Below are 25,352 nucleotides of genomic sequence, written 5' to 3' on the forward strand. Positions count from 1 at the left end.
ATGTACCCAGTACCTGTCGCATGTGTGTCTGCCCGCCCGCCCCCTGGCACGCGAACGCGTAGTAGTGACATATCCAGTTCTTTAGGCTGTGGCCGCTGTATGGGGCCCCGAACTGATTTCTTTATTTTATTTTGTATTTCCAGGTAAGGGGGTCAAAAGTCAAGGTCCCAAGGATGGGATACGAGTCCCCCACAGTCTGGTCCCATGTCCCACCCGCACTTCTTTTAAGGGTCTTCCTTCTCTCTCTCTCTCTCTCTCTCTCTCTCTCTCTCTCTCTCTCTCTCTCTCTCTCTCTCTCTCTCTCTCTCTCTGGGGCGACTTGACCCTTCTCTCACCCGCCGTCGCAGGACCGCGTTTTCTTTGACAGATCAAATCGTATCACTCGATTAACGCGTCACTTGAGTCGCTCAGTGCATTTCTCGCTGGAAGCGTCGGCGTGTAGGGAGCAGGTAGGGGAGGTGACCTCGCCAGCATCCAGGGCGGCCCCGTGCAGCCGTCGTGAGCTTCGTCGTCCAGGTCGTTGTCTCCTTCTGTACGTCTCGATCACATCAGTGCGCTGCCCGGAGTCGCTGCCCTAAGCTAACTCCGCGCCAGCCAGCGATGACCTCCATTGAGAGAGCTGTTGCTCAACCTTCTGAGACAAAAAAACACACAAAAAAAAAAACAGTTTACTCACACCATGTGATTTGCTTGGAAGAATTTTCATTCAGTGGTGCGGAGTCATCGTAAACATTCCTCCCACTGTGTATCATTATCCAACCACTGAGGTCCAGTCCCTTGCCAGAAAACCTCCTGTGTGCAGTGTTTGGTCCTGTGTAGCACCAGGGCGCTTGAGGATAGGCGGGTTGTGTGTACAATAAACTCGCCTCTCCTGCGGCCAGAGATCAGAGTCGAGAGAGTCTATTCATTACTTACTCGGATCAAACCACCTCACACCACATATTGTCCTCAAACATCTCATTTCCAACACATCCACCCTCCTCCACACAACTCTATCTATAGCCCACGCCTCGCAACCACATGATATTGTTGGAATCACTGTGCCTTCAAACATGCCCATTTTTGCTTTCCGAGATATTGTCCTCGTCTTCCACACATTTTTTCAACGCTCCCAGAACTTCCGTGCCCAGCACTTGGCCGCTGTGGGTGAGGCGGGCGAGCCAAGGAAGATGGGAAGCTGGATAAGTCCTGTTGTCATCCGTGGTGGGAGATCGCTCACTGCCAGGTGAAGGCAAGGCCACAGGTGCTTTTTGACGTGTTATTCTCCTGTGGTCACAGGTCGGCACGTGAAGTATAAAGTATACTTGGAGATGTGGAGAAACACACACACACACACACACACACACACACACACACACACACACACACACACACAAGCATTGTGATTTAGATTTAGAGAAAACTGAACCTTTTGAAAGACTGGTCTAAACAAATCCTGCAGCTGACGCCATGTGAGCCTCCCCTCCCGTTGATGACGAAATACCTGACATTTTAAGACTGGATCCAATTTTTTTTTTCTCTCTCCAGGGTGGAGTAGACAGATGGCTCTGCTGTGAGCTTATGTAACGGTCCGTCGCTGTAGCATGTAACGCCGCTGTAACCTGGCCTGGGTCTGGCAAGGACCCTTTGTGACTCCTTCGTAATCCTGCTTAGCCTCTGCCGCTCACATGATGGCCACGGCAGCAGTTGAGCCGATGATCGTACGAACCAGAACTAAGGTCAGGGGAGATGGGGTAGGTACGTGGGGAGATGGGTAGGTACGGGGGGAGATGTGTAGGTACGTGGGGAGATGTGTAGGTACGGGGGGAGATGGGCAGGTACGTGGGGAGATGGGTAGGTACGTGGGGAGATGTGTAGGTACGGGGGGAGATGTGTAGGTACGGGGGGAGATGGGTAGGTACGTGGGGAGATGGGCAGGTACGTGGGGAGATGGGTAGGTACGTGGGGAGATGGTAGGTACGTGGGGAGATGGGTAGGTACGTGGGTAGATGTGTAGGTACGTGGGGAGATGGGTAGGTACGTGGGGAGATGTGTAGGTACGTGGGGAGATGGGTAGGTACGTGGGGAGATGGGCAGGTACGTGGGGAGATGGGTAGGTACGTGGGGAGATGTGTAGGTACGTGGGGAGATGGGTAGGTACGTGGTGTCCAGGTGTTCCTGCTGGTCTGTGGTGTCCAGGTGTTCCTGCTGGTCTGTGGTGTCCAGGTGTTCCTGCTGGTCCGTGGTGCCCAGGTGTTCCTGCTGGTCTGTGGTGTCCAGGTGTTCCTGCTGGTCCGTGGTGCCCAGGTGTTCCTGCTGGTCTGTGGTGTCCAGGTGTTCCTTCTGGTCTGTGGTGTCCAGGTGTTCCTGCTGGTCTGTGGTGTCCAGGTGTTCCTGCTGGTCCGTGGTGCCCAGGTGTTCCTGCTGGTCCGTGGTGCCCAGGTGTTCCTGCTGGTCCGTGGTGCCCAGGTGTTCCTGCTGGTCTGTGGTGTCCAGGTGTTCCTTCTGGTCTGTGGTGTCCAGGTGTTCCTTCTGGTCTGTGGTGTCCAGGTGTTCCTTCTGGTCTGTGGTGTCCAGGTGTTCCTTCTGGTCTGTGGTGTCCAGGTGTTCCTTCTGGTCTGTGGTGTCCAGGTGTTCCTGCTGGTCTGTGGTGTCCAGGTGTTCCTGCTGGTCTGTGGTGTCCAGGTGTTCCTGCTGGTCCGTGGTGCCCAGGTGTTCCTGCTGGTCTGTGGTGTCCAGGTGTTCCTTCTGGTCTGTGGTGTCCAGGTGTTCCTGCTGGTCTGTGGTGTCCAGGTGTTCCTGCTGGTCCGTGGTGCCCAGGTGTTCCTGCTGGTCTGTGGTGTCCAGGTGTTCCTTCTGGTCTGTGGTGTCCAGGTGTTCCTTCTGGTCTGTGGTGTCCAGGTGTTCCTTCTGGTCTGTGGTGTCCAGGTGTTCCTTCTGGTCTGTGGTGTCCAGGTGTTCCTGCTGGTCCGTGGTGCCCAGGTGTTCCTGCTGGTCTGTGGTGTCCAGGTGTTCCTGCTGGTCCGTGGTGTCCCGGTGTTCCTGCTGGTCCGTGGTGTCCAGGTGTTCCCTCTGGTCTGTGGTGTCCAGGTGTTCCTGCTGGTCCGTGGTGCCCAGGTGTTCCTGCTGGTCTGTGGTGTCCAGGTGTTCCTTCTGGTCTGTGGTGTCCAGGTGTTCCTGCTGGTCTGTGGTGTCCAGGTGTTCCTGCTGGTCCGTGGTGCCCAGGTGTTCCTGCTGGTCTGTGGTGTCCAGGTGTTCCTTCTGGTCTGTGGTGTCCAGGTGTTCCTGCTGGTCTGTGGTGTCCAGGTGTTCCTTCTGGTCTGTGGTGTCCAGGTGTTCCTGCTGGTCTGTGGTGTCCAGGTGTTCCTTCTGGTCTGTGGTGTCCAGGTGTTCCTGCTGGTCTGTGGTGTCCAGGTGTTCCTGCTGGTCTGTGGTGTCCAGGTGTTCCTGCTGGTCTGTGGTGTCCAGGTGTTCCTGCTGGTCCGTGGTGCCCAGGTGTTCCTGCTGGTCCGTGGTGCCCAGGTGTTCCTGCTGGTCCGTGGTGCCCAGGTGTTCCTGCTGGTCCGTGGTGCCCAGGTGTTCCTGCTGGTCCGTGGTGCCCAGGTGTTCCTGCTGGTCTGTGGTGTCCAGGTGTTCCTGCTGGTCCGTGGTGCCCAGGTGTTCCTGCTGGTCTGTGGTGTCCAGGTGTTCCTGCTGGTCCGTGGTGCCCAGGTGTTCCTGCTGGTCCGTGGTGCCCAGGTGTTCCTGCTGGTCCGTGGTGCCCAGGTGTTCCTGCTGGTCCGTGGTGCCCAGGTGTTCCTGCTGGTCTGTGGTGTCCAGGTGTTCCTGCTGGTCTGTGGTGTCCAGGTGTTCCTGCTGGTCTGTGGTGTCCAGGTGTTCCTTCTGGTCTGTGGTGTCCAGGTGTTCCTGCTGGTCTGTGGTGTCCAGGTGTTCCTGCTGGTCTGTGGTGTCCAGGTGTTCCTGCTGGTCCGTGGTGCCCAGGTGTTCCTGCTGGTCCGTGGTGCCCAGGTGTTCCTGCTGGTCCGTGGTGCCCAGGTGTTCCTGCTGGTCCGTGGTGCCCAGGTGTTCCTGCTGGTCCGTGGTGCCCAGGTGTTCCTGCTGGTCCGTGGTGCCCAGGTGTTCCTGCTGGTCCGTGGTGCCCAGGTGTTCCTGCTGGTCCGTGGTGCCCAGGTGTTCCTGCTGGTCCGTGGTGCCCAGGTGTTCCTGCTGGTCCGTGGTGCCCAGGTGTTCCTGCTGGTCCGTGGTGCCCAGGTGTTCCTGCTGGTCCGTGGTGCCCAGGTGTTCCTGCTGGTCTGTGGTGTCCAGGTGTTCCTGCTGGTCCGTGGTGCCCAGGTGTTCCTGCTGGTCTGTGGTGTCCAGGTGTTCCTGCTGGTCCGTGGTGCCCAGGTGTTCCTGCTGGTCTGTGGTGTCCAGGTGTTCCTGCTGGTCCGTGGTGCCCAGGTGTTCCTGCTGGTCTGTGGTGTCCAGGTGTTCCTGCTGGTCTGTGGTGTCCAGGTGTTCCTGCTGGTCCGTGGTGCCCAGGTGTTCCTGCTGGTCTGTGGTGTCCAGGTGTTCCTTCTGGTCTGTGGTGTCCAGGTGTTCCTTCTGGTCTGTGGTGTCCAGGTGTTCCTGCTGGTCTGTGGTGTCCAGGTGTTCCTGCTGGTCTGTGGTGTCCAGGTGTTCCTTCTGGTCTGTGGTGTCCAGGTGTTCCTGCTGGTCCGTGGTGCCCAGGTGTTCCTGCTGGTCTGTGGTGTCCAGGTGTTCCTGCTGGTCCGTGGTGCCCAGGTGTTCCTGCTGGTCTGTGGTGTCCAGGTGTTCCTGCTGGTCTGTGGTGTCCAGGTGTTCCTGCTGGTCCGTGGTGCCCAGGTGTTCCTGCTGGTCCGTGGTGCCCAGGTGTTCCTGCTGGTCCGTGGTGCCCAGGTGTTCCTGCTGGTCCGTGGTGCCCAGGTGTTCCTGCTGGTCTGTGGTGTCCAGGTGTTCCTGCTGGTCTGTGGTGTCCAGGTGTTCCTGCTGGTCTGTGGTGTCCAGGTGTTCCTTCTGGTCTGTGGTGTCCAGGTGTTCCTGCTGGTCCGTGGTGCCCAGGTGTTCCTGCTGGTCCGTGGTGCCCAGGTGTTCCTGCTGGTCCGTGGTGCCCAGGTGTTCCTGCTGGTCCGTGGTGCCCAGGTGTTCCTGCTGGTCCGTGGTGCCCAGGTGTTCCTGCTGGTCCGTGGTGCCCAGGTGTTCCTGCTGGTCTGTGGTGTCCAGGTGTTCCTTCTGGTCTGTGGTGTCCAGGTGTTCCTGCTGGTCCGTGGTGCCCAGGTGTTCCTGCTGGTCTGTGGTGTCCAGGTGTTCCTGCTGGTCCGTGGTGCCCAGGTGTTCCTGCTGGTCCGTGGTGCCCAGGTGTTCCTGCTGGTCCGTGGTGCCCAGGTGTTCCTGCTGGTCTGTGGTGTCCAGGTGTTCCTGCTGGTCTGTGGTGTCCAGGTGTTCCTGCTGGTCTGTGGTGTCCAGGTGTTCCTGCTGGTCCGTGGTGCCCAGGTGTTCCTGCTGGTCCGTGGTGCCCAGGTGTTCCTGCTGGTCTGTGGTGTCCAGGTGTTCCTGCTGGTCCGTGGTGCCCAGGTGTTCCTGCTGGTCTGTGGTGTCCAGGTGTTCCTTCTGGTCTGTGGTGTCCAGGTGTTCCTGCTGGTCTGTGGTGTCCAGGTGTTCCTGCTGGTCTGTGGTGTCCAGGTGTTCCTGCTGGTCTGTGGTGTCCAGGTGTTCCTGCTGGTCTGTGGTGTCCAGGTGTTCCTGCTGGTCTGTGGTGTCCAGGTGTTCCTGCTGGTCTGTGGTGTCCAGGTGTTCCTTCTGGTCTGTGGTGTCCAGGTGTTCCTTCTGGTCTGTGGTGTCCAGGTGTTCCTGCTGGTCCGTGGTGTCCAGGTGTTCCCTCTGGTCTGTGGTGTCCAGGTGTTCCTTCTGGTCTGTGGTGTCCAGGTGTTCCTGCTGGTCCGTGGTGCCCAGGTGTTCCTGCTGGTCTGTGGTGTCCAGGTGTTCCTTCTGGTCTGTGGTGTCCAGGTGTTCCTGCTGGTCCGTGGTGTCCAGGTGTTCCCTCTGGTCTGTGGTGTCCAGGTGTTCCTTCTGGTCTGTGGTGTCCAGGTGTTCCTGCTGGTCCGTGGTGCCCAGGTGTTCCTGCTGGTCTGTGGTGTCCAGGTGTTCCTGCTGGTCCGTGGTGTCCCGGTGTTCCTGCTGGTCCGTGGTGTCCAGTTGTTCCTGCTGGTCTGTGGTGTCCAGGTGTTCCTGCTGGTCTGTGGTGTCCAGGTGTTCCTGCTGGTCTGTGGTGTCCAGGTTTTCCCTTTCTGGTCGTGGTCCCCGGGTTTTCCCTGTGGCCCGTGGTGCCAGGTTTTCCCTGCTGGTCTTGGTGTCAGGTGTTCTGTGGTCCGTGGTGTCCCGGTGTTCCTGCTGGTCCGTGGTGTCCAGTTGTTCCCTCACACGGCGCTAACGTGGCCCATGAGCACCACAGTTAGGTAGACCAACGCGTTCAACGAGATGGTTCATATGATTGCATCTCTGGACGGGGATTTTACAGATGCGGTCTACAGATACGTGATACAGAGGAATTCAAACAGCAATAGACCACCGGAACCTAACTAGGCTGTTTGTGATGACGGAAGAGATCAGAAACTTGCGGATCACTGTGGTAAGAGTGGTCACACAGATGAAGGTTTCGTATGACTGAGGAGGAGCGAGTAATGTTTGCCGTGGATTTGGAGAGGGAGGAAAGCAGTTCGTAGGAGGTGGGTGTCCAGTTCATTTTACAATCCCAGGCTACCTCCTCAGTCACCCCCTTTCAGGAACTCCTCCACCGAGGTGGGACGGACGTAGCTCCTGCGACAGGGTAGCCCCACGTCCCCCCCCACCACGCCCTCTGCCACGTAGGCGTTGCAAATACACCATAAACCCCTCTGGAAAGCACGTCGTGGTAACAACACCATCCTCAACCAGCCCGACTGCAGCAACGAGTCCATCTGTCTTGCTGGAGAACGATGTGAGGACATGCGATGGTGAGGATGTCCGTCGTCCAGACCACCACGGTCAAGGAATTTCACGAGCGTTGATGAGGACTGATGGGAGTGGGGTTTCCTCCTGCCGTGTCTCGCACGCTGGGAGGACTATATTTTGATTCTGGACGTGACGACCTTGTCTGTGGCCGCGGGCGTGGAATAGATGTATTGTCGGCCGCGGGCGTGGAATAGATGTATTGTCGGCCGCGGGCGTGGAATAGATGTATTGTCGGCCGCGGGCGTGGGATAGATGTATTGTCGGCCGCGGGCGTGGGATAGATGTATTGTCTGTGACCTTGGGCGTGGAATAGATGTATTGTCTGTGACCTTGGGCGTGGGTTAGTGGTGTCGGGGTATAACCAGCCGTTTCCAAGCCTTAGATTGGCAGTGGGTGTTGCATGGCCAGATCACTTGGTGAAGCGTGCTTGCACTCACGGACTGCCACCCTTTCGGCTTGTGTATTGGGCAGCCCTGAACGCTGGCCGTAGTGTACAGGCGGGGGAGACCGCAGGGGAGGAACAGAGGCGGGGGGGACAGCAAGGAATGAGGTCTAGGGTGTGGTTGCCTGGTTAATGGGGTCCAAGATGGAAATGGCCTCCTGGGGATACGGTGGGGCGGGGGTTGACCTTATTCAGAGAGGAAGAATTCGAGTTAGTTGTTGGTTAGAAGGTACAGGTAAGGGTGCCCCATTGGGGGGGGGGGGGGGAGGCTTAGGTGTGGGTGACCAACTGGCGAGTCAGGATCTAGGATGGTCAAGAGGTGGTCCAGTGGTGGAGGGTGACACCCCCTTCCTGGTGCCACTGCTGACACTTGCCGTCGTCATGAATATTCCGGGACACACGCGGCCTGACGCTAATTGTTGTCCTCCACTTGTTATTACCCTCTTCTTTCGGCCTTTTGGTTCCTCACCCCAGCCAGTTGCTCTCCCCACCACACCCCGGCCTCCTGCTCTCCTCACCACACCCCGGCCTCCTGCTCTCCTCACCACACCCCGGCCTCCTGCTCTCTCCACAAGTCCTTGGCCTCTGAACCTCACCTGACTGTAGACTCCCCTATCCCTCTAAATTGCCTCCGTGCCTCACCCTCCTGTCCCCTACTATAAGCCTTCTTGTAGCCCGCCTCTCCTGCCTGTCCTCCCTCACCTCACCATTATTACCACATGCCAACGTCAGGTCACCCTAATCACGCCCCTTACCTTCTCCCTTCCCATCTCTCTCTCTCTCCTCAGGAGGAACGAACTCCTTAGCCTGCGGCAAGTTACCGATAAATATCTTGGCCCCTCATCCATCACTGCCTCATTCGTTCACCTATTGTCGGGGTCTGGACCCTGGCGAAGTCCTCACTGTCAACGTTTAGGGGTACCTATATGGTTCATGTTCCGGAGTCTAGTGAAGACTTGTTAAGGATTGGAATCTCTCAGGGTCCTCCTTGGTCAAGGTGTTCCTCGAGGAACTGGCCGAAGCCTCCACCACTTAGTACACAACCCTTGCAGAGTGTGTGTGTGTGTGTGTGTGTGTGTGTGTGTGTGTGTCCCCGTGAATCTCTCGCTAGGGAAATGGGATTAGCTTATAGGCAATCACACACGTCTGGAAATGTTGGAATTGTCCCAGTCCGGCCTAGCAGCAGGTGTTCGGTAGTGCATGACCGACCTTAGACAGTCTAACGGAGGGGAAGAAACATTTGTTGATGGACTGAATATAACCCCCCCCCCCCCAACACCCACGGCTGGCAGGGTATGGAGAGACTTTAAAACAAAACCGGAGGGTAAGAAAACTTAGTCGAAGTCTGCCATCCGAACCCACCACGCAGACCTAACGAACTGATTAACAAGAAACATTGTACCTGTAAGAAATGGGCTTAAGTGTTCCACCTGGTATTAAAGACAGGATCATTGAAAGGAGTGTCTTACTGGGGCCTAGGCCCACCCAGGACTTCTTGTCACATGAGAGACATCCATCGGAGATGGGTTACAAGAACTGGTAGTATTATATGCTCACACTACATGGTGTTCATGAACTCTGACCATGTGAGGCATCAGCGGAATTATAGTGCGTCATGGGGTTTCCGCCCTTCTCCCGTGAAAAGCCTTTACTCACACCACAACATGAGCTGAGGCTGTGTGTGTGTGTGTGTGTGTGTGTGTGTGTGTTACAAAAAGGTAAAGCAAACTGTCAAGTGCGCAGACGGGAAGAGGATGGTGGCATCTGCGCAGATGGCCGGACAAGTCGCTATTCTCTCACCAATTACTCACTCCGCCAATTTCTTTCAGAGGCACAAATTAAATCATTTACTGAGCGTAAAATGTCTGGTTATGGATGAGTGGCGACAGACGACGGGCGGGCGACGCGATACGTCCCCCGCCCAGTGAGGGAAATGGGCTACACATAGGGGGAGACACAGGCTGGGGTTGCGGCAGCATCACCTGGAGGGAGGGAGGCGCAGGCTGGGGTAGCGGCGGTATAACGTGGAGGGAGGCGCAGGCTGGGGTAGCGGCGGTATAACGTGGGGGGAGGCGCAGGCTGGGGTAGCGGCGGTATAACGTGGAGGGAGGCGCAGGCTGGGGGTAGCGGCGGTATCACGTGGGGGGAGGCGCAGGCTGGGGTAGCGGCGGAAGAAGATCGAGTAAGACAGCCTATCCAGCAACTGGGGAAAAAAAAGATTGCACCAACCTTAACTATTGGAGCACGACGGTACGACCCTCGGGTACAATGGTCATTCGAGCCCACGTCTGATGTAAGGTCGTCTCTCTAACCCCACAGCACGGTTCCCTGTGGTCTCATGTGTCTCAAATGATTTATAAATGAATACAAGGTCTGTGCTTCGATTTTTATTACAGCAACTATACAAAGTATACGTATATACACTGTATGTATACGGGATACAGCACATGTATACGTAACTCGTTCAGTATCACATCACCAGGTGGGAGAAAACGTGTATGATTTCTTAAAGTAACCAAACAACAGAATATATATATATATATATATATATATATATATATATATATATATATATATATATATATATATATATATATATATATATATATATATAAAGTATAGCCCTCAACGAAATGGTGCTGGTCAAAGAAAAAATCTAACGAAATAGCCATAAAAATGAGAGAGAGAGAGAGAGAGAGAGAGAGAGAGAGAGAGAGAGAGAGAGAGAGAGAGAGATGTTTGTTTAGGTTATGTAATGGTAGGGTGGTTTCATCTGTTGAAGTGAAGCCAGTGAGCTCATTTCCTGTTGCTGAAACATAGGAATGTGTAAGACGTGCTCAAAGATGACTTAGCCTTTGTTGAAAATTAAAGAATTTCCTTTAAATGTTATTACGGGTCAACGCGTTACCCGGGTATTTTATTACTTTACGTAAGAAATTCATTTTTACTAAGATTTATACTGACAGACAAACTTGTAATATCTTTTTTTTTTTTTCAATTTCCCTTAAACGATATAAACAATTTGTAATAGTTATCACTTTGATAATATTTTCTGATGTAGGTATCTCACCTGCTCTACTTTTTGTTTCTCGTAGCAAAGCAAAGTAAATAATGATAAAGAAACGCATGATGGCGCTACTTAGTAGTGTGACATCAGATGCCGATTAGTGTTTTTTTTTTTTTATGACTGGTCCAGTGGGTTCGGTTGAGAGTCAACTGTCACGGGGAGGGGGATTTTTTTTTTTCTATTATCCTTATTTATACAGAGGTTGAGTGAGTTGTGACAGTATTAAGGTCATCAGGTGGACGTTGTTGATGGTAACCAGATATGACCTGAACCAGGTGTTTGGGAGACACTGGATGTTTTTGGAGACAACTCCATATTGCCGGGTGGATATCGTGCTCCGATATTTATGACTGATAATTATAATGCTTGCCTTTGAAAAAAGAAAAAAAAAAAAGAGTTTATTCTCAATAGGGAATGGACCTCATCATCCACAGTAGAGTGAGATACCTACATCAGAATATTGTAAAAGGGATAACTATTACAAATTACTTATATCGTTTAAGGGAAATTGAAAAAAGAATATGTTTTTCCGTACCATATTAACAGAAACATCTCTGGTATAGTACGATGAATGTTTCATCGTTATCTTTGTACGCCATCTGTGGAAAGACTTAGGAATTTGAAAATGTGTGTGATGGCTTAACAGAGTCCTGAAGATTAACGAAAGAAATGTATGTAAACGTGGAGTAAAGGCATTCATGTGAAGTAAGGCAGTTTTTTCCTATAAAAAGAATGTACAAATATATTAACTCTAACGTTCCAAAATTATGAGTAAGTCTGTATTGGAATTGTGTGATAGCAGAGGAAGGATGTAAGATGTACTAAAACAGTTTTTTCTTATAAAAAGAAGAATGTACAAATGTATCAACTCTAACGTTCCAAAATTATAAGTAAGTCTGTATTGGAATTGTGTGATAGCAGAGGAAGGATGTAAGATGTACTAAAACAAGGCGTTCCTTGGAGAAGTACTGTACTTACTGATGTTATAGTCACTACAAGGATTTGAGAGATCGTGTTCAACCTTATGGTGGAGTTGCTCTTCTGTGCCAAGGAGGATGAGGGGATGGCCAGGTAGGGACATAGGTAGACTGAAGCCCATCCCCAACTGACACCCTCCATCCTCTTGATTTCTACCCCCCTTCCCCATCTACTCCCTCCTCTCCCACCTGACTTACATCCTCTTTCTCCATCTCCATCCCTCCTCCCCCTCCTCCTCCTCCTCCTCCTCCTCCTCCTCCTCCTCCTCCTCCTCCTCCTCTTCTTCCCATCCTTCTTGTGACTCTTTCTCTCTTCCCCTCCCCCCTCCCCCAAGTTGATCCTCCCTCTCACCACCACTCTCCCACTCCCTCCCACCCCCAACCCCACCACCATCTCCTCCCGCCTCGGGGGTTGGGGGAGTCCAGGAGAGCGGCCCCCGACGGCCGTGTTTACGAATAAATATGTTGTCTCTTGAGTGACAGGCTGGGCTTGAGCCTGGGAGTGCCGCTGTTGGGTGAAAATACACCCAGTAGGAAAGTAGGGTGTAGAGAGTGTGTCTCTCTTTATTTTCTCTTTTGTCCACATCGCGTTCTGTGTCAAAGTTGACCTCCACATGGCCTTGTCACAAGCAAGGCAGAGCGTCGGTGTGTGTCACGAGGTATGGCGACTGTGTCCTGGGGGTGTGACGGATGTGTATTGAGGGCAGCGTCTGTGTGACAGGACAACATCGTCCCGCGTAACAGGGTAACATCGTCTATGTAGGGACTTTGCCATATAGCACCGGGCGCAGAATGATGTGGTGTCTGTGTATCGAGAGAGAGAGAGAGAGAGAGAGAGAGAGAGAGAGAGAGAGAGAGAGAGAGAGAGAGAGAGAGAGAGAGCCTTTGTGGTGTACTGGTGGTGTATTAACGTCGGTCTTGAATGCGTAGCTGGGGTGTAGCTTCTCTGTTATCAGCGTATTGCGCCTCAGCGGAGTGTAGCATAGTGTAGCGGGGTGTAAGTAGTTTGGGTATTGGGGGATGTAATCAGCGTAAGTATATTGGAGTGTATGTAGCTTGGGTGTATCGGGGTGTAGGTAACTTGGGTGTAGCGGGTGTAGGTTGGGTGTATAGGGGTGTAAGTAACGTAGGTGTTGGATGGGTGGAGGTCGCAAGGTTTTAGGTAAGGATGGGTTTATGTAGCGGGGTGTAGGTAGCGTAAATGAAGCGGGGTGTAGGTAGCGTGGATGTAGCGGGTTGTAGGTAGCGTGGCTGTAGCGGGGTGTAGGTAGCGTGGATGTAGCGGGGTGTAGGTAGCGTGGCTGTAGCGGGGTGTAGGTAGCGTGGCTGTAGCGGGGTGTAGGTAGCGTGGCTGTAGCGGGGTGTAGGTAGCGTGGATGTAGCGGGGTGTAGGTAGCGTGGCTGTAGCGGGGTGTAGGTAGCGTGGCTGTAGCGGGGTGTAGGTAGCGTGGCTGTAGCGGGGTGTAGGTAGCGTGGCTGTAGCGGGGTGTAGGTAGCGTGGATGTAGCGAGGTGTAGGTAGCGTGGATGTAGCGGGGTGTAGGTAGCGTGGGCGTAGCGGGCTGAGGATTATCCCTTGTCCGGAGATTGCCACAAATTGGTCATGGGCTGAAAATGTCGATTCTGGAGCATTTTGTTTCTCTCTCTCTCTCTCTCTCTCTCTCTCTCTCTCTCTCTCTCTCTCTCTACTACTGCTGCTGGGGCCAGGCCACCAAGCCTCAACCTTTTCTTTTGTTGCTTTTGTTGTCTTTATGGCTAATATATTTGGTGCTATTATTTTCCCATTGTTTCACGTTGATAATATTTGAAGTTATTTGTTCTCCTCCTTTTTTTTGTGGAATTTTGTTATTTTGAGGTTTTAAATTGTCTTTTGTTTTTTCGTGGATTTTTTTTTTTCATTTTGAGGTTTTGTGTATTTTTTTTCTCGGTAGCTAACATTTTGTTTACCGATATTTATTGTTCTCCGTACCCGGTAATTTGTTATTTCCATCCGTGGTTTGTTTATGGAATGATTTTCCTCTGATCTCGTACATCTCTGGGCGTTGTTACCTGGTAATAGACATGTCTCGGGTTGATACGTGATCTTAAGTGTTGTGTGTGTGTGTGTGTGTCTGTCTGTCTGTCTGGCGGAGTCGATCTTGGAATCTTGTCTTAGAATTGCTCACGATTCCGCTTTTTTTTGGTTTTCGATCAAGCACATATTTTTTTTTCTCTTTTTTTCCCCCTCTCTCACAGATTATTTTTTTTCCCTTCCACGGATTTTTTTCACCCCCTCCCACACGTAGGCTGCTACTGGCATTCATTCCCTGAACAAACACATACGGTCTCTCCGTCCCACACACACACACACACACACACACACACACACACACACACACACACACACACACACACACACACTACGCTTGAATACACGTAATTCTCAAGACTCGTTCTTCGTAACTCTACGTAGATATCTCAGCAGTGAGCGGCACGCGCTCGCAACTGTCTTTTGGCATAATTTCGTCGTGAGTCCTCCCCCCCCCTCTCTCTCTCTCTCTCGTACTATGTCACGGTCATAAAAGTCACGAGCTGTATGTTATCCTGTAACTGGAGTTGTAATCCTCTTTAACTGTGACAGAATTACCTTACGCACACACGGCGGGTTACATTTAAAAAAAAAGAAAACACGTCTTCATAAAGGAAATTATTTGTACTGATTGTCTTTCTCTTTCCATCCGCAGGTAAGGACGAGACTGGTTTGTGTGTGTGTGTAACCCATAGGCTGGCTTCCCGCCTCCCTCGCAGGTAAGAATATATATATATATATATATATATATATATATATATATATATATATATATATATATATGTATATATGTATATATATATGAGTTTGTTCACGTGTTATAATTCACTTTTGGAACTTAGAAGACCTTAGTTTATGGGATATTATAAGGGTCTTCACGATCAACTGGAGATTTTTTTACGTTCTTCGACACGTAAGAAGGAATCTCTCTCTCTCTCTCTCTCTCTCTCTCTCTCTCTCTCTCTCTCTCTCTCTCTCTCTCTCTCTCTCTCTCTCCCTGGGTTAGTATGTGAGTTCATTGTTTCCCCATCTTTTGTTTCGCCGGAACGATTGTAAATAACTTACAGGCGTCCGATCGCCGGTGTAAATCTCGTAAGAGGTGTTGTAAATGCATGAGTTGGTTGGGGCGACTCCGGGACTCCAGATGTCGGTGGGCATTCTTGCCTCAGACCTGGTTGGGAGGGGGGTCGTTTTTTGGGGGGTTAGAGGGTCGTTTTCGGGGTTAGAGTGTTGTTTTCCGGGTTAGGGGGGTCGTTCTTGGGGTTAGGGGTTATTCTTGGAGGGTTATGGGGTCGTCCTCGGGGGCTGTGAGGTCATTCTCTGGGTTAGGGGGTCATTCTCGGGGTAGAGAGGTCGTTTTCGCCTTCGTAGCTCAAGATTTAAGTGGAATTGTCCTTCCTTGTGTGTTGTCATTTAGAGTCTGTCTTTATTAAAACAAAATCTCAATAGTTTTATTAATTTTAAACTTTTCACCACAAAAACAGACTAACAGACAAATACGTAGTTAGTCGGGAAGACCCTGAGACCCACACGGACCCCCAGACACAGACAGATATACACAAAACAGACCAGCACAGAGACAAGACATTCACCAACACACAGGCGTACTCAGGTTGCGGAAACACACAGACCACCACACAGAACAGACCAACAGCCTCCACTAACACGGAAACACAGGGAGTGGGGCGTAGGGCGTTCACAAGTCGCGAGGGAGTAGGGTGTAGTGTATACAAACACAAGTCGGCAGAAGGAGCCTTGTAAATGGGTCACTACAGGAAGGTCTGCCATGTCAAGGGGATCAGGGGGGGATTTTGTCGAGTCTTCATCGTCCCCCTCCGTCCCCCTGTGTCTGGGGGCGTTGTTAGTGGCATGGGTTGGTAGGAGGTTTGGTCGTTTGGTTGGGTGGGTTTTTTTTAAGAATGGGTTACGGGGTTACGGGGCTGTCATGGGTTGTAGGTTGGAAAGCAGGTTGTTTGGTAGTGGTTAGAGGAGCGGGTTGTGATGAGAGGAAAGGGTTGGAGGGTGTAGGAGAGGAGCCTGGGAGGAGGGAGAACGTTGCGGGATTGCTTGCGGTTCCATCGTCAAGGGTTCGTTGGGGGGGAAAATTGGGTGATGAAGGGAGTTCGGTTGTCGTGGTTAATGGGTTGGCTTCGTGGTTGGCGGTTATGATCAGAGAGGCTTGGGCTGGTGGAGTGGTGGTTGATGGAGTGATTCATTGGGTGGGAGGGGAAGAGGGAACGAGGGAGAGAGATTTTCTTTTTTTCTCTCTTTCTTTTAAGTAAACATGAGATGGTTATTGGCTGCATCCTCCGCCATCACCCGCCTCCCGCCCCTGCAGGAGAGAGAGAGGGCGTCTGTGGCTGCGGGAGGGAGGGCGGCGGCTCCTCCTGCAGACTGTCTGTGGCGGTGGCGACGCCCGTGTGTCTCGCGAAGCCATTCGCTCCAACATCCTTTCCATGTTTTCCCACCAGAGTTTTAATGCTGTATCCCCACCGCTCTCCGTGTTGCCGTAGTATGCAGATGATTAGCGTGTGTTTGTTACTCATTTACACACTATGATTATGTATTTGTACTGTATTTATATGTATAGTGTGTGTGTGTGTGTGTGTGTGTGTGTGTGTGTGTGTGTGTGTGTGTGTGTGAGGTCGGTTGATGGTGAAGGATGAAGATGATGTCTCAGGGCTGTAGACTGTGGTGAGGGATGTACGACCTGTCGGGGTCGTTTGGTGAAAGATATTACGACTGTGCTCATTGCGGTCGTGATTTAAGACTCGTGCGGGATGTTAGGGTCGTAGGACATGGTAGTACGTAGTGGGTGGGTGTGGTCGTGTCAGGCATAGCCAGGCCTGGCCACCACGGACGCCCCGAAAGTTAGCAGCCGTCAGTTCTGCCACAGTCGTACGTGAGGCCCATGGCAAGGAGGCGGTGGTGGTGGGCACCAAGGGTGGGGCAGGTGGGCGTTGGTGGTGGGCACCTAGGATGGGGCAGGTGGGCGTTGGTGGTGGGCACCAAGGGTGGGGCAGGTTGTAGGACTGTGGGCCCCCTGGGTAGGGGGAAGACGGGTGGGATGCCCCCAGGCAAATTTTGTGTGGTGGGTGAGCGGGTACGTGCGTGTGTAGCGGGAGAGGAGGTCAGAATATGGTACAGTTTAAGGATGTTGGTCTTTGCTGTGTGGTTTAAGGATGTTAGTCTTTGCTGTGTGTGTGTGTGTCACATTTACCAGGGAAGGTTTGAGGTTACAGATGGCCTCAGTGTGTGTGTGTGTGTGTGTGTGTGTGTGTGTGTGTGTGTGTGTGTGTGGGACTTCCGAGAGAAACTGTAAGAAGTGATCTTTGACCAGTCTCTCAATGGTGACACCGTGTGTAGAAATGCCTGTGTGACGAAGGTGTCGCGTTGTGTGCTGGTTGTGGAGGCATGAAGAGGGCTACGTCATGCTGGTGTTCCAAGGGGTTGCAGTACGCGAGTTTTTCGGATTAAGTAGATTACTCAAGACTTTCTTCGAAGCCGGTGCTCTCATCACACACACACACACACACACACACACACACACACACACACACACACACACACACACACACACACACACACATTCCCCCTTGTCAGAGGGGATTCCTAGTGAAGCTAATTGCCTCCTAATTAGCTCCATGTTGGGCCTTGCTGTTCATGGGTCATAACCCCTCAAGTGCGACGGTCCTCCATACGACCACGGCGGTGCCGCTGCTGAGCGCGGTCGTACGACGGTCCTGGCCTTTGACCCGACCCCTGTTTTCTGAGAGAGGGATAAGGGAGAGATGGTGAGTGGAAGGGGGTTGCGTTGGGGTAGGGTGGCGGGGGTATAAGAGCTGATCAGAAGACGGAATGGGAGAAGAGGTGCGTGAGTATGGCTTAGGGAGAGAGAGAGAGAGAGAGAGAGAGAGAGAGAGAGAGAGAGAGAGAGAGAGAGAGAGAGAGAGAGAGAGAGAGAGACAAGGGGAGGGGGTTGGGTAGATGGGAGAGGGGGTTGTGCGGAAGATGGGGAATCCCCTGACCCCTCCCATCATTAGGTGATGGGGGATTCCCCTCGTCAGGCAACCTGAATCCGGTCCACCTCAAGAGATAAGGAGGGGATGGCCGCCTCCTCCTCCTCCTCCTCCTCCTCCTCCTCCTCCTCCTCCCTTACCTATCAGTGGTGGGGCTGCTCGAAGCCCCGTACCCACGTCGCCTCCCCCAGTTAGGACAGGGTAGGGGGTGGCGGTAAATCCTCAGGTGACTGTCGCGATTACAAATAGGATTTTTAAAAGCGGAAAAGAAAAATCCCTTTCTCAGTTACTACTACCGCTACTACCCTGTGCCTTGTTGGGGGTGTGTTCGCTCGTTGGAACTCTCGGGGAATCTCGAAGACCGTATGGACGTGACAAGTGGCTCCAGAACAGAGGTCGAGGAAGAGGAGCCGTGAGGACACGGACGAGGGAGAGGAGCCGTGAGGACACAGATGAGGAAGAGGAGCCGGAAGGACACAGATGAGGAAGAGGAGCCGTGAGGACACGGACGAGGGAGAGGAGCCGTGAGGACACAGATGAGGAACAGGAGCCGTAAGGACACGGACGAGGAAGAGGAGCCGTGAGGACACAGAGGGGGAACAGGAGCCGTGAGGGCAAAAGATTCCTGGTACCTCTGGTTACACACACACACACACACACACACACACACACACACACACACACACACACACACACACACACACATACACAACACACACACACAACACACGAGGCCTCAGAACGAACTAGTCAGCGAGAAAGTTAGTGCAGACTGAGTTATGGATTTTGCTCTGCACACGTTACAAATTTGCCGGTACAACTTTTGCTTTTATGTGCCACCCTGAAAGACGGGGGGAGGAGGGGGAGGAGGAGGAGGAGGAGGGAGGCCGGTGCTCACGTCCAAGTCTGTGTGTGTGTGTGTGTGTGTGTGTGTGTGTGTGTGTGTGTGTGTGTGTGTGTGTGTCCTCGCATGGAAAATTGAGGTCTATGTCCCTTTATTCATGATTGAGTATTGGGTATTCAATCCCATCCATGGAGATTTGAGCATACGTCCCCTCATTCGTAAAGTTGAGTGTATGCATTCCTTGTTATTCGTGAGGCTGAGCGTGTAATGCCATGTCGAATCTGTGTGGTTTAGGGTGAATCTCCGTGCGTGGAACCTCCGTTAAGTGACTCTTATATTCGTACAGGATAATCTGCGTCAGTGTATGGGTTTAATCGTTAGAATCTGCCGTTGATTTACGTCTTTCTCAGTCGTGCTTTGTGAATCTAGATGCTGGTGAGGAATGGTTCACAGTACCCAGTACCTGAACGCGAGATGCTGACGCAGTTCGTGAGGACGGCTGACGCCCGTGGCTTGGACGAGTGATTCTCGTTGTTAGGACTTCGAGGTTATGTGACTAAGACGTGTGTGTGTGTGTGTGTGTGTGTGTGTGTGTGTGTGTGTGTGTGTGTGTGTGGGACCCGTGACAGAGGAGTACAGATGGGGGGGGGTTTGTCGTTGGGACTTAAGCAGTCCGTGGTTGGGATAGGCAGGGGCGCCTCCGTGGGCTGGGGTTGAAGAGAAAGTGACTGGGGGGTAATTCAGTCGTGACTGGGGACTGTTGCTAGTCATATAACTCGGGTAAGCGGACGACAAGGAAGGCGCCGCTTGATGACGTAAGTGTCGTTGTTGCACTAGATGTCGTGATTGTCGTCGATTGGCGTAGTCCCGTGAGGGTACGTCCTTATATTTGCTGCTGTGTGCTGTTGTGGTCTCGTTTCGCTCGTCCGTCGTTTGCCCGCACGACCCGTCGTCGCGTGGTCCCTCCGTGGGTCGTTTGCCATCGCCTTCGTCGTCTCTACAGGTACAGCGGCTGCAGGTGCGTCTGCGGCTGCGACTGCGGTCGTCCTGGTTGTCGTAGGGCCATCAGGTTTTAATCCTTCACCTTTCACAGCTTCCATAAAGGCAGCCTTTCATGTGGGGCGGTGGCGGCGGTAGTGGAGGAGGAGGAGGAGGAGGAGGAGGAGGAGAGGGGTTAGAGCCAGGTTCATTAGTCGTGCTGAGGCCGTCGCGGCCAATTGGTGCTTCACCTGCAGGAGAGTCGTCGAGCAGGAGCGAGGGTGGGGTGGGGGTAGGTCGTCTCCTGGAAGGGAGAGGAGAGGTGGGTGGGAGTCGTCATCACCACTGGCCCCATTCAGGCAGCAACCCTCCCCCCTCGATCATTACTTGTGTTGCTGGTGTCACAGCTCCTCCTCCTTCTCCTCCTCCTCCTCCTCCTCCTCCTCCTCCTCCTCCTCCTCCTCCTCCTCCTCTCACCACCAGTCCATTAATGATAGAGCACCTGTACCACACACAAACACACACACACACACACACACACACACACACACACACCTGCCGGGATCGTAGGATTATTATTGTCTCCCAATTGTCAGCCCCATTAACTCTCGCTTCTGATGCACTTGTGCCCATTCACACCAGCGCCATCAGTTGTCCCCCTCCTGTGTGTGGGTCTACGCCATTCACACTGAAAGGTGTACCTTCACTCATACTTAAGGGTCAACCAATACCCACTCACCAGTACAGGGGATTATATCTTGCATCACCGGCACTCACGGAGACCCATGTACCTGTTAGGGGTACACGTTCCGTCCCCTCGTACTCACCCCACTCACGAGACTTCTGCACATCTCAGCCGACATGCGTTCCTGAACCTGATCGCACTTTCCACTCATTTACTCCCGAATTCGATCGCACATGAACCCTATGCATTCCCGAACTCGATCGCGCCGAAACCCGTGCATTCGTAGACCTTGTCATCCCCGAACATTGATCCTTCCTCCCACCCCGTGCATTTCTCAGCCCGGCAACTATGTATACCTGAAACTGATCGCTCATTAAGCTGATCATTCCTGAGCGCGGTCACCCTGATGTATTCAGCTCGGGCGTGTAGAAGCCGAGGTGTTTCAAAGCCGGTGCGTTTCCGAAGCCTTGGGCTTTACGAAGCCGAGGCGTTTCGAATCCTAGGCTTTGCGAAGCCGAGGCGTTTAGAAGCGGGGCTTCCCAAAGCCGGGATCGTTTCGAAGCCGAGTCGTTCTTTCAAGACACTCTAACGTCTGAGCTGCTTCATCCCTGAGATATTTTTCTTCAAGAGTCCTCATTCGCCACAGACCTCGCCCGCCCAACACACTTGAACAAGTCGGTACTGGTCGTAGGTCGAAGGTCACAGGGGCTGTCAGGCCCTTCCAGAAAGTTTTATGTCTGCATGACGTGTCCTGACGGAGGAGTCGATATCAACTCATGGTGTAAAATAGCGCGTTGCCTCTAAAATCTGTATCATCTCGAAAAATAAATAAGTCGGGTCATTAAAGGTCGGGTTAGTGGCACCAGTTACCAGACGGGAGGTCATTAAGGCTCGGTTAGTCGGACTTGTTGCGTGTCGTCAACGGGAACGGGAGGTGCCAGCGGCCTCTGATGCCACCCAGTGGACGATGGTGGTGCGGTTACAGCGGTGACGGTGGTGGTAGTGGTGGATGATGATGGTGCTACTTGCTGCCTGTCACCTCGACTTGCTCTGCTCGCCAGAAGCGGCTGCTGCCGTGAGCAGATACCGCGGCTGTTGCTGGCATGGCTCAGCTGTGGGGATGACCTTTGACCGCCAGCCTAAGCCACTGACCTTGGTAATGTTCCTCTACACACGTAGAAGTCAGTATGTATTCGTTCGCCGTTTCCCTCTCAGAGAGTTGAACGCCAGGAACAGACGAAGAACGGCCTCATTTGCTGACACTCTCTCTCTAACTGTAATGTGCTATACAGTGCACCGAAACCAGATCCTTCTGTCGACAACCAGGCCCCACAGACGCTCCATGGCTTTCCCTGACCGCTTCATATGCCCTTGTTCAGCCCATTGACAGCACGTCACCCTCTGTATACCACATTGCTCCAATTCACGCTCTGCCATGCACGCCTCAAACCCTTCTGCATGTTTAGGCACCGATAACTCAAAAGTATGTTTCACTCCTTTTCAATTCGTATCTGGGTTCCCCCTTTAACTTTTTCCTTCCACTTTCTTAACCTCTCCTCACTCATCTTCTCCGTATGTCCAAACCATTTCAGCACCCGCTTTTCTTACTATCACACCTCTCTCCTACTCTGTCATTTCTTATTCGATCAACTTTCCTCACGCCGCATATTCTCCCCAAGCATTTCATATATATATATATATATATATATATATATATATATATATATATATATATATATATATATATATATATATATATATATATCTGGGAAGCTACGTGAGCAAGTCATATATCACAAACTGCCATGGCTGAATCCTAATTCTTATATATGACAGAAATAAGTAAAACCTTGGGCAGTCAGTGTGAGTAATGTCTATATTAATTACACTGACACTAATTAGGACTTTCCCTCCTTTTACATCCTGCTCTCCTCCCCGCACCCTCTCCCTCTCCCATCCACCCCCTCCCCCAATCACTCTGACCCACGAAAATTAATAAATAGATTGATAAGTACACAAGAGCGTGTCATCTGCCGCCGGCGGGGTCTTTGACGCAGCGCGAGCCAAGCAGCCTGGTGGTGAGGGGCAGTTCCTGCCTGGCTACCTACCTCCTTACCACCACCTCACCTCCTCCTCCTCCTCGTCCTCAACCTCGTCCTCCTCTTCCTCCTCCTGCCGTCAGAGGACGCTGCCCACACCCATCCACCGCACCATCTCCGTCCACGAAGGTCCTCGTTTGAGAGGTTAGGTTAAGAAATATATGAGTTTACCTGTGGTACACGTGGTATGTACACTTTCTGGGTAGGTTCGTGGTAGATGTAGGTGGGTTTGTATGTGTTACTGGGAGTTTGAATCTGTTGTGGTTAATGGGTAGAATGTGTTTTTATCTTCTTTTATGTACCAACACCGTTGACAATGATCTGTAGTTGCAGAAATGATGGAAATTATTATTTTGGTTTTTATATATATATATATATATATATATATATAGAGAGAGAGAGAGAGAGAGAGAGAGAGAGAGAGAGAGAGAGAGAGAGAGAGAGAGAGAGAGAGAGTTGTCGGGTACTGCCTGCAAGGGGTACACTGCGAGCGAAAAAAAAATTACCTTTATCGGAGCTGTGTCACTGGGAATACAGTCTCATCAGGGAACTTTTCCCTCCAAAGGAGTCTACATTTCCTTCCCTGCTGCTGGAAGCAGCGAGAGTCACCTCCCGTGATGGTTAGCCAGGTTATTAAGCCACTGTTATTGCTATATATATACACACGTAAAAGAATAGTCTCACTACGAAGTATGGAAACAAATGTACACAGCATTTAGTAAGACGCTGTTATGCCCTGTTGCTGGCCGAGACAGAGGAGGTCAGGGGTCGAGCGCAAGTGCTCTCTGGAAGTTAATCATTGACAGCTGTACGAATAATCATCTGCAACGCTGTCCCCTTCGCCAAGGCTGCGTGTGAGTGATTGTATAGCACCGTCCGTGCGTTGGGTATACCTATCTGTCTGTCTGTCTGTCTGTCTGTTCGCTCTTTTCTTATATGCCTCCCTGTGCTTACGGGGAGGGGAATTTACACTCGTGAGGCCCCTGTCCCCCTACACCTCTTATCCCTGCTCTAGGGTCATGTAATACCTTGAGATTTCCAGTGGCAGACAAATCGCTTCCTCTCGCCTCAAGTGTTTGCCCCGCGAGCCCACAACTCCGTCGCTCAAGAAATGCTTCCTCACGTTCCTCCCTACACCTCCCTCCCTCGCCCTGACCCCTTAACTTCTAGTTGTGCCCTCTCGTTCCGGAGTCTCTGCCCGTATCAGAGAAGGGCTGTGGTTCCTTAGCAATTCATGTATAGTGATTATGTCACCCCTTACTCTTCTCTCTTCTGGTATGACTTAGATCGAGGGATTCCCTCCTGTTTTCGTAGTGTATTCTATTCATTTCTAGTTACATTTATTCTTTTTCTCCTTGCATTCCTTTGAACGCTCTCCAGCAGTTCTGTGTCGCTTTTCAAGTGAGTAGACTAGTCGTCTGTGGCATGATTCTACCTTGTGTCGAGGTTAAGGCGTGTATTATGTTTCTGGGACATCTCACATTACAGTAAGTAGGTGGGCAGTTTTGACCCAGACCTAAGTTTAGTACAGCTTGCCTCACTCGCCGTCCTGATCTCGGATGGAGCCCCTGGTCACACTATGTTCGGCGTGGGCTGTAAAGTCCCTACATCACAAACCGTAACACTGCGCCACCCTCTTTCCCCCTCCTGATGTTGTCCTTTCCCCGTACTCACGATTTCACTTATATATATATTTTTTTTCTCCCCAAAAAGTTGAATTTCTTAAGCCCGATTTTGTGATGGATGCGTCGTGTTAGAGAGAGTGTGTGTGTGTGTGTAGGTGTGGTTTTGGTCCGTGCATATCAGTGGACCTTAGCGCGGGCACCACCACGACCAGCAGCTACATCAGAGAGAGAGAGAGAGAGAGAGAGAGAGAGAGAGAGAGAGAGAGAGAGAGAGAGAGAGAGAGAGAGAGGGGGGGGGGGGGGGGGGAAACTACCACATTTTCTTATCCTGGGGTGGAGGGCTTTTCCAGCCCTTGATCGCATCAGAAGCCATGCCTCGCAGCCAACCCCCAACGAGAGACGCTATCAAAGGTGGCTCTCCAGCGGGTAACTCCTTCACTAGTCCCTCACCATCAGGGGAGGCAGGGGCGTCCTCGTGTGAGAAGAGGGGTGAGTTGGGGGGGGAGAGAGAGAGAGACTCTCTCTCTCTCTCTCTCTCTCTCTCTCTCTCTCTCTCTCTCTCTCTCTCTCTCTCTATGAAGATTATCTCCCTATGAAGGGCCTCTCCCTCTGAGGAGTCTCTTGGTGTGAGGAGCTTCCTCTAATGATTCCCCCCTTGACGCACGACCGGCGTGGAGCCTCACCGTAATGGTTTTAATTATAGCACTTGGAGTATGCGTGTGTGTGTGTGTGTGTGTGTGTGTGTGTGTGTGTGTGTGTGTGTGTGTGCCGGAGGGTACATATGCGATATGTGCCGGCCGGTCTGATACGTCAAGTGTGGTTTTTTGGGGTCGGGTATTGCGTTCGTGCACCACGTAGTAGGAGAGGGAGGATGAGTTCTATTCTTCAGCCACCTAGCCTAGCACAGATTTATGTTTGCCCAGTACACTTGTATGTATTTAGATATGTATGTAGAAATACAAGTCTTAAATAACATATATTTATACATATACTGAGTTGAAAATGTTTATACATTTGTATATGTAAGTGCAAATCTGCATTTTTTGTATATATATATATATATATATATATATATATATATATATATATATATATATGCAAACTACTTCGTTTCTGTACTTCGGTAGAAAATTTCGGGGATTACTTTTACTTCATTACTTCAAATGTGCACAGTTTTCATACCTCTACTGTGTTAACTTTTATTTTAAAAGTCTTGCTACTTATTTTACTGGTGGTTGACACTTTGATAAGGTTCCCTGCTGCTCCATCACGGAGCACTTAAGAGTATCGGTATGACAACCAGTAGCAAGTAACGCCATGTAGCGGAAAGGAAAAAGTAGCAATCCTTATAATTACCATTTAGCGGAAAGGATAAAGTAGCGGTGTAGCCTCATAGTTACCATCTAGCGGAAAGGATAAAGTAGCGGTGTAGCCTTATAGTTACCATCTAGCGGAAAGGATAAAGTAGCGGTGTAGCCTCATAGTTCCTCTGAAAATACGCTGGGGTAGAATTGATCGAGTTCTAAAGTGTGTAAGTTAAAGTAAATCTAGAGTCACTCAGCTGAAGTAGAGCAATTAAA

At 51.7% G+C, this 25,352-nt stretch overlaps 1 protein-coding gene across 3 annotated transcripts in view; it reads left to right on the plus strand.

Moving 5' to 3' along the window:
- LOC139760865 (putative carbonic anhydrase 3) overlaps positions 1 to 25,352 on the plus strand; it is a 243,630-nt gene that overhangs the window by 85,113 nt on the left and 133,165 nt on the right. The window contains exon 1 of one of the 3 annotated variants that reach the window (XM_071684584.1): positions 14,183 to 14,241. The exons of the other annotated variants lie outside the window; for them this stretch is intronic. The gene's annotated coding sequence lies outside the window, so the exon portion shown is untranslated. Of the gene's footprint in view, positions 1 to 14,182; positions 14,242 to 25,352 lie in introns of those variants that run through there. 3 annotated transcript variants of the gene reach the window in all.

This window comes from Panulirus ornatus, chromosome 38 (assembly GCF_036320965.1).
Source record: "Panulirus ornatus isolate Po-2019 chromosome 38, ASM3632096v1, whole genome shotgun sequence".
Taxonomy (NCBI): Eukaryota; Metazoa; Arthropoda; class Malacostraca; order Decapoda; family Palinuridae; genus Panulirus; species Panulirus ornatus.